The sequence below is a fragment of the Squalius cephalus genome (genome assembly GCF_949319135.1).
Source record: "Squalius cephalus genome assembly, chromosome: 12".
Taxonomy (NCBI): domain Eukaryota; kingdom Metazoa; phylum Chordata; class Actinopteri; order Cypriniformes; family Leuciscidae; genus Squalius; species Squalius cephalus.
The window spans coordinates 9,353,540-9,368,146 of NC_137133.1; the positions used below are offsets into that span (position 1 = coordinate 9,353,540).

A 14,607-nucleotide genomic window follows, 5' to 3' on the forward strand; every position below is an offset into this window, starting at 1 on the left:
CGCGACAGATCCGTCCGATAAAGATGACGAAGTAGTATGTCCCAAAGCTTGCCTACTTTTTTGCTACACATTCAAAAGTAAATACCTTTTCTTCACAAAAAGAGTACATACTTTTATGGCATAGTGTAACTTAGGCGAATTGGACGCAGCTTTACACGATGACGATCGCTCTTGACGAGGCATTTGAGCGACGTCCGTTGGTGACGCCCCTTTGGAAATGATTTGTCTGTGGTTTGTCTATAACTCAGTTACTACTGAGAATGTCTGGTTTTAACCAGGCTAGTCTTCTCTGTCATTTTCGAAGGAATCATGTTTTAACACCTTTATTTTCTCTCTTGCTATATTTGTCGCATCTCTCAGCTGCTGAGACCTATGAACAGAGAACCTCCGTTGTTTTGGAAACCTACGTGTCTTACGTGCGCGTATGAGAGATTCACTAGCAAATGCACATCTCTATGTGCTTATATTAGCTCTTAGCATTTTGTCACCAGGGCTGCCAGCACGTTATCTGATCCTGAGGGAGTCCGTTCTCTATTTCTACTTTGTAGCTTCTCTAAACACATGCAGGGACTGCATTTTACTCAAGGGTAAACAGCATGTAGTTGTATTTGGAGTAATATAGTAATATAAAGTTTGACAACCTCAGCATAAAATCTTAGTTCCCTTTTGAATGAATAGTGCTTTGAATGTATAGGCCCACATGACAGGTTTGGAGAAAAGGAACAAGCTACTTTTATCAATGAAGCAGCTATTGTATTGACACCAAAAAAAGTGATTCGTGAACACTGGTCGTCAATGATGGAATATATTTCTGACATGTGAGACGCAGTTTAAACGGAAGTGTGTCAGATAAAAGGAATGTGCAAAGAGAGTTAAATTGCACGTATATAATCTGTGCAAATGTTCATATTCCATTTAGACTAGCATTGTTTTCAAAGACACACATGACACAGTTTGTGAGAGTGCAGATGTGGGTGGTGCTAAGTGTCAATTCTTTCCTATGGGGAGATTTTCCATCAGCTTCTGTTGGGTTGAGGTTTGTGCAAAAAAAAAAAAAAAAAACAATCCTGCCAACTCTAATATGATTTTGCTATATGTAATTAAATTCTTCCAGTGATGCAGATGTGCATCCCATTTTCTAAAACAGTCCTCTAACGGGTCTAACCACCAGTTAGTTATCTGGATTTGTTGATTCAGTGGTCAGGCTTGTCGATGGTGTTTGATACTGTATCTATGTGTGAATGGATTTATGAGTATGTAAGCATGCATTTTTTTAATTAGTCATATCAGTGATGTCTTGGGTTGAAATCTCTGCAGGGTAGCTGCAATAATGCATTTGATGATTGACTCTGGCTGAAGCAAAACTGTGTGTGCGTGTCTGGAAACGTGAAGAATTTGCCTCTGTAACCGAACTGACTCGTTTAATTAGCAAGACTCCGATCCACATTTTGAAAGAGAATATAAAAGTTGTTTGACATCGCTTCTGTAAGCTGTGCGTGAACAGGATTATTCGAGAGTCACACATTTTTGTGAATATGGTTATAGCTGTCTGTTTTTATAAAAACACTGAAATGTCTTAATTGCATTTTACTTTGAGTTAGATAGTTTTAGATTAGTTCTCTGATTCAGGGTGTAACAATTGCAGTTCAGCAGAAGAGATCTGCACCCATTCAGGCATAACATAGTGAGAGTGTGTGTTTGTGCCCTGCCTGTTACCATATAAGACTTGTTTCATGACTCATGCTGCTTTGTGACCTGCAATGTGGGAAGTCATGATTCATACAAGCTACATTTAATCAACCTCAGCTCAAAATACTCCGGCATGCGTGACCCCACCTCCCCTGCACTCACACATACAGAAACGATCATCTCCACAGATGCTGCCACACTTGTGTCATTGTGCTTGCAGTGGCCTGAGTTCAAAGTTAGGTTACGTTTACGTAGATCTAAAACAACATGAACATTTATTTTTTTCATTGGAATGGTTTTGTTTGCCATTGGAATTTCCAGACTATCCCATCATCCCTTGCACTGACATGGTTCTGCTGTGACATCATTCAGAGGTAACGATGCTTTCATCAGATCACAGGCTTTCTGTTGTGAAGGCTTTTATGACGAGTACTGATTTTTTTTAATGTGTGGCTTTTCTGTTTTATGCGTAATCAATTGGAATTTAAAATTGTAAACATTTGAGAAGTTTGAAATTTGCCTTTTGCTGATTAATTATATTTCAAAAATAAATATGAACTTTATTTTAATTATATCATATTGTGTTATATTAATTTTTGGCATAATGTTCTGAGGGTGATTGAAAATGTTACCGTTTATACACGTATTCTGTCTCATATTTAGAAATAATCTTAAGCAACCTGCACAAAGCAAACTGACCATATCATAGCGGAGATAAACGCCACCTATCTTGAGGCAGACATTGTGCTTTTTATACATAGTTCCCACAGGCGAATTAATGTCACGTGACCTCACCTCACTCATCTTTGATGGCATAAGCTGCTGTGTTTACTAAGTTTTACAAGCAAATTTCAAATATTTCTTTGTTTATAATGTTACGAAAGTCATGAAGAGACAAAGTGACAGAGATTATAAAGAGACTCTATTAACACAAGGCAGAGAGAGGTATAATGCGAAAATTTCAGTCATAAATGGTGTGGATTTATGCGCTAACGAAGGAAGCACTGAGCACTGATTATGCAGCTTTGCCTCAGATACAGTATTATCATGTGTACCATTATCTGGTATTGGCTAGGAGTTTTTACACGTGAGCAATTCCGAGCCTGGAAGTCACTGGAGGCGTACAATCAGTTTGCTCAAGTGCAATCAATGGAAAAGTAGCATGAATATACACGGTATAAAAATAAATAAAACTCGCGTGCAAATTAATTAATGGAATGCGGAACTACTTTATACGCGGGTTCTTTAGGGACATAATCTGAGATTGCAATGCTGGAATGTGTGTTGTCTGTCTGTCTGTCTGTCTGTCTGTCTGTCTGTCTGTCTGTCTCTGTGTGTGTGTGTGTGTGTGTGTGTGTGTGTGTGTGTGTGTGTGTGTGTGTGTGTGTGTGTGTGTGTGTGTGTGTGTGAGTGAGTGAGAGAGAGGCGCGGGCGCGATCGAACAGTGGAAACAATGTTGTTTTGTATGTTTTTAATACCTCGTAATTTTGAATACGTGACATTATTCAAGTTTCTTTCCTGTTTGTCCTCGCCAGCCATAACCTCCGTCGTTGTTCTGACTTCTCACATTCATGAAGTCTAATGACGGGTAACTTATACTGTAAAATCCAAATTTAACTGAACCTCCGGCACGATTTGAACATCCATTGACTCAGGAGATGACCATTTTCACTTTTGATCACGAAATTAACTCGTTTCAGCTTCTTCTTCTAATGTTCTGCCCACAGCATGCCCACAGAAATGGCACCGGGTCGGCAAATGCCGTATGTTGTGACGTCATGTAGGAACTATGTATACTGAGTGGTTTTCCTAGATGGCTGTGTTTAGTATTGATTTTATTCGAAGAGTGTTTTGGTCTGCGTCTCCCTCAGTGACATCAAGTACAGCGGTGAGAGAAGACTAGTTTTGACTAGCACTTGATTTCTAACTGCTCTATTAAAAGTGGTCTAACACATCTGAAGGTGATGATACACTGGGCAAATTTTTTAGCAATGTTGCTGGGCAATGTTGCTGTCAACGGGCAACCAGATGAGACACAGGGCCCACGACCGATCTAAATTATCCAGATAGAAATGTATTGCCCATTTTCAATGGGAAAGTGCCCAAGCAACAATCGCTCGGCAAGATTGCCCAGCAACATTGCTCAAAAAGTTGCCCTGTGTATCATCACCTTGAGGGTCAGTGATATTGTCCATGTGTAATATTTTGTTGTCGCTTTTGTTATTTCTACATGTCTGCAACACGCAGATCCTCGGGCGGTAGGGGTCGTGAGAGATTGATGATGATGGGATTGGGCTTCTGCCTACCCCAGCTGTACAATAACTCAAGCAAAGCTGTGCCCCCTCTACATTTTCCATTATGAATAAGTCGCACTCACACACACAGCTGGCAGTCTCAGTCATGAATAATTAACAATGTCTCTGCGTACTCCAGGAAAGAGAGAGAGAAAGGGATGATGCATAGCTCTTTCTCTCCCTAGGGTTGTAGCACAAGCAGACAATACTATTGATTTCTGCCTGAGCAAGAGGCACTTGAATCCATTTAGAGATTGAGCTGGGCATAATGAACACAGACATGACTTCATACCTTTACCTTGAACTTTCCTCACACAACCAGATCACCATGCTTACATGTATAAAGATGGCATCGCAATGCAAGTGTAAATAAAGAACTGGTAATTTGATTAAGTACAGCGTTTTCTTTACGCAAGAAACACTATGTATAAAGACTATATAATGTTTATGTATTTGAGGAGTGGAGAAGAGTGTCTTATGGTTTATTCACACTTAGCATGTTTGGTTTGAACGAACCCTGGTGTGATTCCTCTGTGTGAACGCTGCCATCCGAACCCTGGTGCGCACCAAACAACGGGATCGAGACCACTGAAAAGATGTGTCTCGATCCGCTTCCAAACGAACGCAAAAAAGCGGGACATAATGTCACAAGATGCGACCCTAAAAAGGACAGAATGCTCAAGCATAAAGTTTTTTTGTCATCAATCGCTGTTTTGATTCCTTTACACATTTTATAAGCCTTCACGAGTTGGCAAAATACCATCATATGTAGGCTACGCACACACAACGAAATAGCACACAGCATTGTTTTGGATGTTCGGTATGTTCCGTCGCGAAATATACACAACAAAAGCCGACCAATCAGGTTGTGAACATTTCCCTGTGCCTTTAGTTTCGGTATCTTTAGGTTCTGTGTTAAAATGCCAATGTGAATGCCAAGTGGACAGTGCACCAGGTTTCAGCCCAACAGCGATGTTGTAATGTTGATGAAAGTGTGAAATGTTTGGCCCCTTTATAGGATTGTAATATCCTATAAAGTTGCAATATTTCACATTTTATTAGCGTGATGACCTCTTAAAATTAAAAAATAATATTATTACATAAAAAGATACAAAGCCTATATTACTTAAAAAATTTAATATACAATATATCATTTTTAATATTATTATATTTTAAATATGTATATATATATATATATATATATAACTATGATTACACACACACTCATATACTCATATACATATATATATATATATATATATATATATATATATATACTTATATATATATATATATATACTCATATATATATATATGTGTGTATATATATATATATATATATATATATATATATATATATATATATATATATATATATATATATATATATATATATATATATATATATATATATATATATATGTACTCATATACTCATATATATATGTATATGTATGTGTGTGTGTGTGTGTAATCATAGTTTTAAATAACAAGAGAGAAGGAACAACATTTGACCTCAATCTGCAGTGAAGTCATAAAATGGTTATCGGTATTTCATATACGTAGAATATCCTTATTACGTCTGCTGTGTCTGCCGGTTATGAAACTGTGCGGTTGTGTTGACTTTAATCTGATAAGCATGTCTGAAGTATGACTGAAGTGAGCTCAGATAACACTTAGTTGTGTATTCAGCACAAAAGAGCTCAGTCAGGATGTCGGTCAAGGCTTCCAGAGGCATAATGGGATATCTGCATCGAACAGGCACATTCCCAATCGATCCAAAGATCTTATGAACTTCATCACCATGCATAAGATTTCATGCTTTCTCCACTGCCTGGACCAGTTAGATCTTATCTTAAACAAAATTGTATAGCCAAATTTGTGTCTACTGTGCCAGTTATTCCCAACCAGAAGTAAAAACATGGCTTTGTTAAAGATAAAGTGTGTAATGATGGGGCAAAGAAAGTTTGGGAAGTACTGTATCAAGCCTTTTGCGTGCAGACCCAGAGGTCCCCAGTCATTTATCTGCATGTGGCTGAACTGGAAAGCCCCAATGAAAGAATAAAGAAAAATCCCTTCTTCCTGTCCTCTCATTTCTAAATCTGTCTGTTTTTGTCGTTTCTCACTCTAGTCACACCAGCTTTTTGTTGTTTTCTCTCTCCTTGCCTCTCTGTCTGTCAGTATCTATCATGTTCATGTAAATCACAGACAAGCCTGTTAGTAATACTGAAAGAAGGGTGTTGAATAGTGTCAGGCGATTTGGTTTCTTACACTTTCACATAACCTAGTTCCTCTTGTCAAATGTTTGGTGAGGTGTGCTTTTGACCTAAATGTATATACAATGCTGTGGCAATATACCGCCTTGACCTTATTAGACCTCTTCCATAAAACAAAACACCTGAACTCACTGATGTCTGCTGAAAGCAGGTGCCCTGTGCGATACTTATGTGTGTGATCATTTGTGAATTATTGCATCAAGACCCAGCCAAAGTTAAAGAGGCTTTAATTAGTTCTCAAGTAGATTTATTGAGTAGTCTCAGACAAGGGCAGGATTGGAGTAAAGTGTTCTATGAATGAGCCGTTATTAGCTGTATAATGAATGAAAAGGGTGAAATAAAGTGGGGAGGACTGAGGGTGAAGAAAGAATGGTTAAGTGCTGAAACTTCAGGTAAACATTCAATTGAAACATTGATTTTATGCCTTGACTATAGCGACATATGGTGCTTGAGGTGCATATTTTAAATTTAGTAGAGGACTAAATTAAACTGTTGATAGATTATATTAACATATACACTATCAGTTGATAAGCTTTTTCAATTAGCTAATGTGGACAAGCAAGAAAAAAAAATGGATTAATAATTGGATGGATACACAGACAGAGCAGAGCAATATCTTGGATGTGTTCTAAGGCCATCACACATCAAAAACTTTGCACCCACACGCGAAATCTAGACTTCAGCTTCTGCATAAATGATGAAATTGAAACAAATTTAGTGGGAAAGTGGAAATTTTCTGCTCTTGTCAGTAATAAGAAGTGAGTTGGTAAAGTCTCTTGACCTTTAAGAAAGAAAGAGGTACATTCCTCATAAGTGCGTAGGAGAGTCTCACAGAGAAACGATAGCCTGATTATGTTCGGCACTAATGAAGCATGATTATGTATCCTGGATATGCAGTTAGCATTGAGAATGGTAATTGCATTCCATTAGGAACATCACTGAAAGTGTATTTATAATGTCATTTTATTCTTATTAAGTGCTTATTACCGATATGATTGCAAGGTTAAGGCTTTCTGCATGTATAGATCAATTTGAAGGAACAGGGTATGAGCCTGGAGCCTGTTTTTTATCAGTAATAAAAATAGATCATGTACAGTTACCCAGTCATTATTGCAAAATCAAAAAATATTAAAGTGGTCTTGTATCATAATGAAGGGGTTTATTTTGCTATAACAACTGGCTGAGTACACATTTTTCTACCTGCTAATTACAAGACCCCATGCCAAATTAATAAATAAATAGATATCAATTATTTATTTGAGAAATTATTTTATTATGTGAAAAGAAAGAGAGCGCAGAGTGATGTAGGAAATCAGATGCCTGTGATGATCATAGCAATACAAATATATTTGACCACAGATGATTAACCAAACAGAATCAAGTATTCCAGAGAGCTGTCTATAAAACATTGACGTGTCTTTTTAGTTCTTTAAAACAGCCTAGTGGACGATGCAGATTCTTTACAGGTGCAAAACTCTTAGCAACAAGTAATGCCTGCTTTTATATCTTGTGTTGTTTTGTGATATTTCCCAGAGGCGTTTGTAATTATTTCCACCACATCCAGCACCCGTTTTCCCTTAGTCAGTAGAAGTATGATTAAAAAACATGACAAAAATCCACATTCATTCAAAGCTTAATTAAAAACATCTGGCAGTGACTGCAAACAGGACTCCAGATGATGCATTTGCAAATGTGTTTGTTTATATAGTTTTGCCTGACAACCCTGCAGCCTTGCAGTAAAATGAAAGCAGCAAAATAAAATAAAATATCTGTAGGAGAAATGTCACAACATACCCAATAAATCAATAATATCATAAATGTGTCTCAGTTTAAGCATAAGCACTTAGTAAGCCAAACTTTGCTAGAGGCTTATATAATATACCGCACACAATATATTTTTTTCTCATGCACAAATTAAATAAGCTTCTTAGTTCTTCATTTGATCTTAATCACAGAGGATCAATAGTAGTAATATGAATGTGTGATGCACACTTAGATTATCATTCTGGATACTCCCACAAACCTATTATGCCATTTCATGCACCAGATTTGCACACATGCACAAGTGGAAAAGAGTGATTGCCGCTGAGGAGGCATGTGGAGGATCTCCTTCAGACAAGCACACTCGTGCACGGAGAGAGCCAGAATGACTTTCCTTTGAGGGACTGAAGTATCATTTAGCTTTATTTCTGCAGTCAAGAGTGTTTCATGGAAAAAAAAATCATCTTCTGTCATCTAATGATCGAGAACAACAACTCTCAGCATCTCACAAGCCCACTGCATGTGAGAAGGTCCAGAGAGGGTTGTTCCTGCACTGCTGCGCATGAATCAATCTGTAGCCAGTGGCTAATGTTTTAACAAAGCCGAGGAATTATGCTCCTTGTCTTTACACATTACCCTCTGTAACAAGAGGTATTTACTAAGATTCCTACCCAATTAAGATAAATAATTCTAGGAGAGCTGTTAGAGTTCAGCATGGTAACAATCGAGACGGTCTTCTGCCGCGGATGAACACTCTGTCAAACGCTGCTCTAAATGTCCATTATTGTCATTCAAGCCCACTGAGACAGAACCATTAAAAGGGCTCCATTAGTGAGTGTGCACTTTTGCCAGAGTATGTGCATGTGGAATAGTAGGATTAGTCATAGACGCTGATGATTAATACCCAGCAGAGCTGGAATGTAATGAGCCATTAAGTCTGTTTCAGTGTCAGAGGGTTGAAGGAAATGTACTACCGCTTTCTAGGCTCAATCACAAGCCTGTACAAGGTGTGTGTGTGTGTGTGTGTGTGTGTGTGTGTGTGTGTGTGTGTGTGTGTGTGTGTGTGTGTGTGTGTGTGTGTGTGTGTGTGTGTGTGTGTGTGTGTGTGTGTGTGTGTGTGTGTGTGTGTGTGTGTGTGTGTGTGTGTGTGTGTGTGTGTGTGTGTGTGTGTGTGTGTGTTCACATGTGTGATTGCACAAGGTAAATGGGCTTTTAACAGTTAATAGCCAGTAATTACTGGTGGACAGCAAACCCGTCGAACTGCAGGTTTGGCTTTTTGGTGTCATCACATCTAAAACTGCTACGTAGTTCATCGGATCATTTGCTAAAATGCCAAGTTGAATGTAAACCTATATCATGCTAGGATTTAGCATGAGGATTAGCATAAAGCAAATCAATGGCTTTTAACACTTCATCTGCAGTAATGGTAAAATGAGTGTTGGTAATGATTATGCAATCAGCTATACTAGTTACTGATGCTAATGTTGACAGCAGTAGCGCAATGAATTTAAGTGGCCAGCAATTTGAGAAAGTCGAGGCACTTTCCTTAAGAAGAAAATGTACCATGTAAATAAAATTTGTTTGTTTCACTGTAAAACCATCACAAATCAATGTGAGATTATAAAACAGTGCAGTTGAAGAAGCTTTGCACAATTGTTGTGCTATCTTAATTTTTGTCTTTTAGCTTGAAGTCCAGTTCACTCAGTGGCCATATTACCATCAGCTTATGCAAGTATAGCTCCTTGATTATTTGCAGTGACAATGTAATCATGATTATTCATTTCAATTAATATGCTTAATACCGGTTTTCTATTGTAATATATTTTTCAAATGTAATTTATATCTGTGATGCAAAGCCGAATTTTCAGCATCATTACTCCAGTCTTCAGTGTCACATGATCCTTCAGAAATCATTCTAATATGCATTTCTTATTATCATCAATGTTGAAAAGAGTGGACCGGCTTAATATTTTTGTGGAAACCGTGATCTTTGCTGAATAGACAGTTCAAAAGAACAGCATTTATTTGAAATAGACTTTTGTGGCATTGTCTCTACTGTCACTTTTGATCAATATAATGCATCCTAGCTGAATGAAAGTGTTAATTTCTTTTAAAATAAAATCTTACTCTAAACGTTTGAACAGTAGTGTAGATATTTTAAACAAGTTGATTTCATACAAAGCAGGCTGTTTCTGAGTTAATTTACTGCTGTTTAGTTCATCAGTAAATCAACTTCACATTGATCCTTTTAGCAGCATAAATAACAAAACTGTGATTCAAATTTTGAATAAATGACACACATAAAACAAGCAATGTGACAAGAATGTCACTCAATCTGTCAGTGAAGCTGTTTGTAGTGCACAATAAATCTCTTATTTACACTGTTTGTCTTGTTGATTTACAGTATATTGGGAAAGATTTCACATTTTGATCGAATGAAACTTGACCAAAATCAATGCTGTAAATTATACTTTTCTTGTTGCAACAGCTGTAATCGTAATCTTGATGTTGATGTCTGATTTATTGTATTACCCGAGTAGTAACAATCTGTAGAAGGATCAGACTGAAGTGTATTTAGGTCTGTAACTGTGGTATCTGGATGGAAACCATGGTTACTGTGGTAATTTTAGCAAGGCTTGTGTATGGAGATTGTCACAGGTGAGCTGTATGTTTTCTGTTAACGTAGCAGCGCAGACAGCTTTTTTCTGTCAGAAGTGTTCTGCTCAGCAGCAGAGAGTGTCTGTGGAGTCGGGAAAGAGGACATGCATCACAGAACGCATCAAATGCTGTCATCCCCCAAACCGCAATGTCAGGCCTTCCTGCGGAGCGCATTCCCATTCAGGACAGAATCTGAGCTGTCATTTACTGATGTTAGCTGAGATATTTAAACTGGTTAATGGTTGACAGGCATGGAGACACCAATATCTGCTTTGTTGGCATAGTGAAGCTGTAAAGAAGGCCTCTCAGGGTTTTGTTTATTTTTAGGGTCTCCAATGAGTTCGTCTGAAATCTGAATAAGCCAAGAGAAGACTGCTCAAGTGCTAATTATAAGGACATTAGGTCAGTGTACTCTATATCAGGAAAATGACTGCTTTGTTAAATGTGGTCATAGAGAGTGAGAGAGAGAATTGGAAATTGGTCCAATTCACTGCCAATTGAGTTCCAGCTCAAATGACCACTTGGGGCAATAAAACACCAACAACTTTTATTTCTTTTCACACATATTATTATTATGGGGCAGCTTATCAATTAATAAATTCTTATTTTAGTTTGATTCCTTGCACAATACTGTATTAGACCTGAAAACACTTTTACCACTTTTACCTTAGTGGCATTTAACCCTGTGTCTTGAAATGTGCAAGAAGCAGCGTAATATCATTTTGCAGAAATTATGCTACAGACATGCTTTCCCAATGAGCCTGGGTTGTTCTTTTGAATCAGATCTTTTCAATTGAATCAATTGAACCGGTTCACCACACCAGTTTGAACAATTCGTTCTCAAATCAGACTGAAATCAGTCAGGTTCTCGAGTCAGCACAGATAGTCCTTTTCCATCATATCAGAACACCTTGAGAAAACACTTCATTTTGAATGTGTTCTTTTTACTAGCAATTGGTAACTAAATCTGTATTGTTGGATACACAATCATTGTCCATTGTCTTGGCAGTATTCATCTCTGAAAGTAAGGCTCCATGCTCAATCGGCTGGTTTCAGAATAGTCCCAGTGCTCTGGTAGTCTTTCAGGCCCTTGAGCGGGCAAAAGTAGAACGCCAGCGACAGCTGTCGGAAACCCATCACAGAGCTCTGCTTTTGATGTGTGTGGGAGTGTTCCTTGCAAAACCAGTTAGCTGCCACAGTTAACAAGATTGAGAAAGGCCTGCGGAATAAAAAGAAGAAAGGGAACTTCTCGAGGGAACGAGACGGAGCACAAACCCCTTGCATCCCTCAGCAGTTCTAATCGGTAACACGTCCGAGAGTAGTCATTTGTGGTGAGTTTGTGTGCATATGCATCATCCTTTTGTGCACAAAATGCACACATCTGAAAATCACAGCATGGAAAGAAAGCACATTCCAATTTTGAAATAGTGTGTTTGGCATCATATGAACCTTGCAACCACATCTGGAAATATTATTCTTGGAAGACAGGTCATTATCCACCAAAGGCAGGATAGAAAGCATATTTAGAGCGAGGAAAAGAAACAAAACGAAAAACAATAATTGGAGTGACCAGTTGGACTGTTGCTCTAAATGTCTGGGAATGTAGGACACAAACTTGCTTATACATGGGTACAGCTCTGTCAAATCTCACAGTTCGAATCAGTATTTCCTGCACCACTTTTAAAGCAGCGGCAATCCCCCGCTACTGAATCTTCAGTCACACGGCAAAATAATTGTTGTGAATGTGAGTTTGCAGACTGTATTGAATGGGATGCGATAAAAGGGGCTGTATACTGTGAAATACTGCTGACAAGAAATGTCTTATTATTGAGTTGTCCTCGCAGGCTGCGGCCTAAACAACATACAACGCAACCGGTGCAGTCGAATTCAAGAACAACTGAATCTCATGAAATGGTTCTTTGTAGTGAATCAAAAACAGACTGTTTGCTCTGTTTGTTTTGGATTTGATTAAAAGGACCGGTTCATATAAGAAACAATAGTTCAGGAATCAAACTAACCTGCTTGTGCTGTATAATCCTAAACCGGTTCTTTTTAGCAAATTAAAAACATACAGCACAAGTAAAATTTACATTAATTATTTTAACCCTTAAGCGCTTACCTCAGATCTTTAGTGACCAGGGACGTCATTCACTACCCTCCTCCTCATTCATTTTTTAAAGTTAGACATCAACCTTCTTAGTATTCCTCAATCAATTCATCATAAACTATTTAACAAGCAAAACAATAAAAAAATTATAAAAGAATGCCTGTTTTTCCATTCATTTTTTGTCAAATTTGTATAGGGTCGCGAACGAACCGAGGCTCTGCACAACAATAATTGAATCTTTGATGACTGACTAAGTGCAAATAAACTTTATTCCACAAGGTAGCAATGTCTGATACACAATAATGAAGTGACTTTCACTCATAGTTACCGCAGGCAGAAAACAAAAGAATAGGATGAATCATCAGCAGAACTTGAAATGGCTCAGTGATTTACTGCAGAACAAGTACTGAACGCAATCAAATATTAATGTCACTCTCACTTAATGGTGGATCTGGTGAAGAAGCTGTCAGCGATCCAAATATTGATTTTGAAGATGTTGAAAATGATAGTTTTAAGAATATGGTTGAGATCGAGAATATGAGCCAGATGCTGAATGTACTGGGAAATTAGCTCTAAAGAGGACAGTGATGATGGTATAAAACATCTGCTCAAACTGAACTCTTCCAAGCTCCAAAAGGTAACAAAATATGCTTTAATTTATTCTTCTGTAATTGTTACTCTCTAATATCAGAAGAGTTTTATATTATCGTGACGCGTAGAGATCCATCCGTGTTAGAAATAGATCCAGGTCGCTAAACACCTGAATATGTAATAATGATTGGCGAAACATTCATGCATTTAAGGGTTAAAATAATTATTTGCTTCTTATGGATGTGATTGGTGCTTTGCACAGATGCATTATTGCCACCTATCTTTGTCTTTCGTTTTCTTTCTTTTCATGGTAACCACAGTGTCCCTCCCACACACACACGCACATATGCACGCACACACTCACACACTGCAGTATAGGATCCCAGAACCCACATGCCGTGTGGTTTGAATTTCTCTGAGACTGACTGAGAGAGATAAGAAAGAGGCGTCGGGCCCACTGATTCCATTCTCTTGGTTGAGGAGTTTCCATTTGCACACACAGCCATTTCCAATGACCAAGGACAACTTTCCTCTTTCATGTTTTAATTTGTGCTGCAGTAAACCGTCAGTGTTCGTCAAGGCTCACGGCTTTTACAGGCTCGCTCTGATTGAAGGAGCCCTACAACGATATCCACCGCATGCAACCTGCCTTGTGGAGCCGAGCTTTGAGGGTTTGCGTCCGTCTGTTTCGTCTGTACGGAGTACATAACCTGCCAATTTTACCCAGTCAGGAGTTAAATCAAGATGACAAGGGTAAGAAATCTCAGGCCTGTGTGTCTGTGGGTCAGAGTTTGCCTAAGGTGCAGTCAGTGGTGGTTGTGGGAGCAGGGAGGAGCGCTGGCTGCACAATCCTCACCGCAGCAGGGCAGACAGGGGCAGCCCTGGCTTCAGCGGGGATGGAAAGAGCAGTGTTGGCTGCCACTAGAGCTCTGTAGGAATTGTTTAGTCATGCACCGATCATTCCGCAAGCAGAAGTTGGCCCCGGACAACTTAAATAGCTCAGTGTGTTGTGGAAAAGACTACTGGCAGAGACTGAAAGTAGAGATTGTGTAGTTTCAAAAGCAGTTTAAATCTGCCTGATTCAGAGCTTAAGCATCCCCTTTTTCTGTATGTCTTTTCATGCTGTGCTTAACCTTGGTTGTTCAGCTTTTTAAACCCCAGGCAAAATGCACTTTTAACCCTGAGCAATGCAACGTTTGTACTTGTAATTTTTTTTGGGGGGGGGGGGGGG

At 38.5% G+C, this 14,607-nt stretch overlaps 1 protein-coding gene across 7 annotated transcripts in view; it reads left to right on the forward strand.

Moving 5' to 3' along the window:
* bach2b (BTB and CNC homology 1, basic leucine zipper transcription factor 2b) overlaps positions 1-14,607 on the forward strand; it is a 103,865-nt gene that overhangs the window by 53,928 nt on the left and 35,330 nt on the right. The window contains exon 1 of one of the 7 annotated variants that reach the window (XM_079888333.1): positions 1,859-2,063. The exons of the other annotated variants lie outside the window; for them this stretch is intronic. The gene's annotated coding sequence lies outside the window, so the exon portion shown is untranslated. Of the gene's footprint in view, positions 1-1,858; positions 2,064-14,607 lie in introns of those variants that run through there. 7 annotated transcript variants of the gene reach the window in all.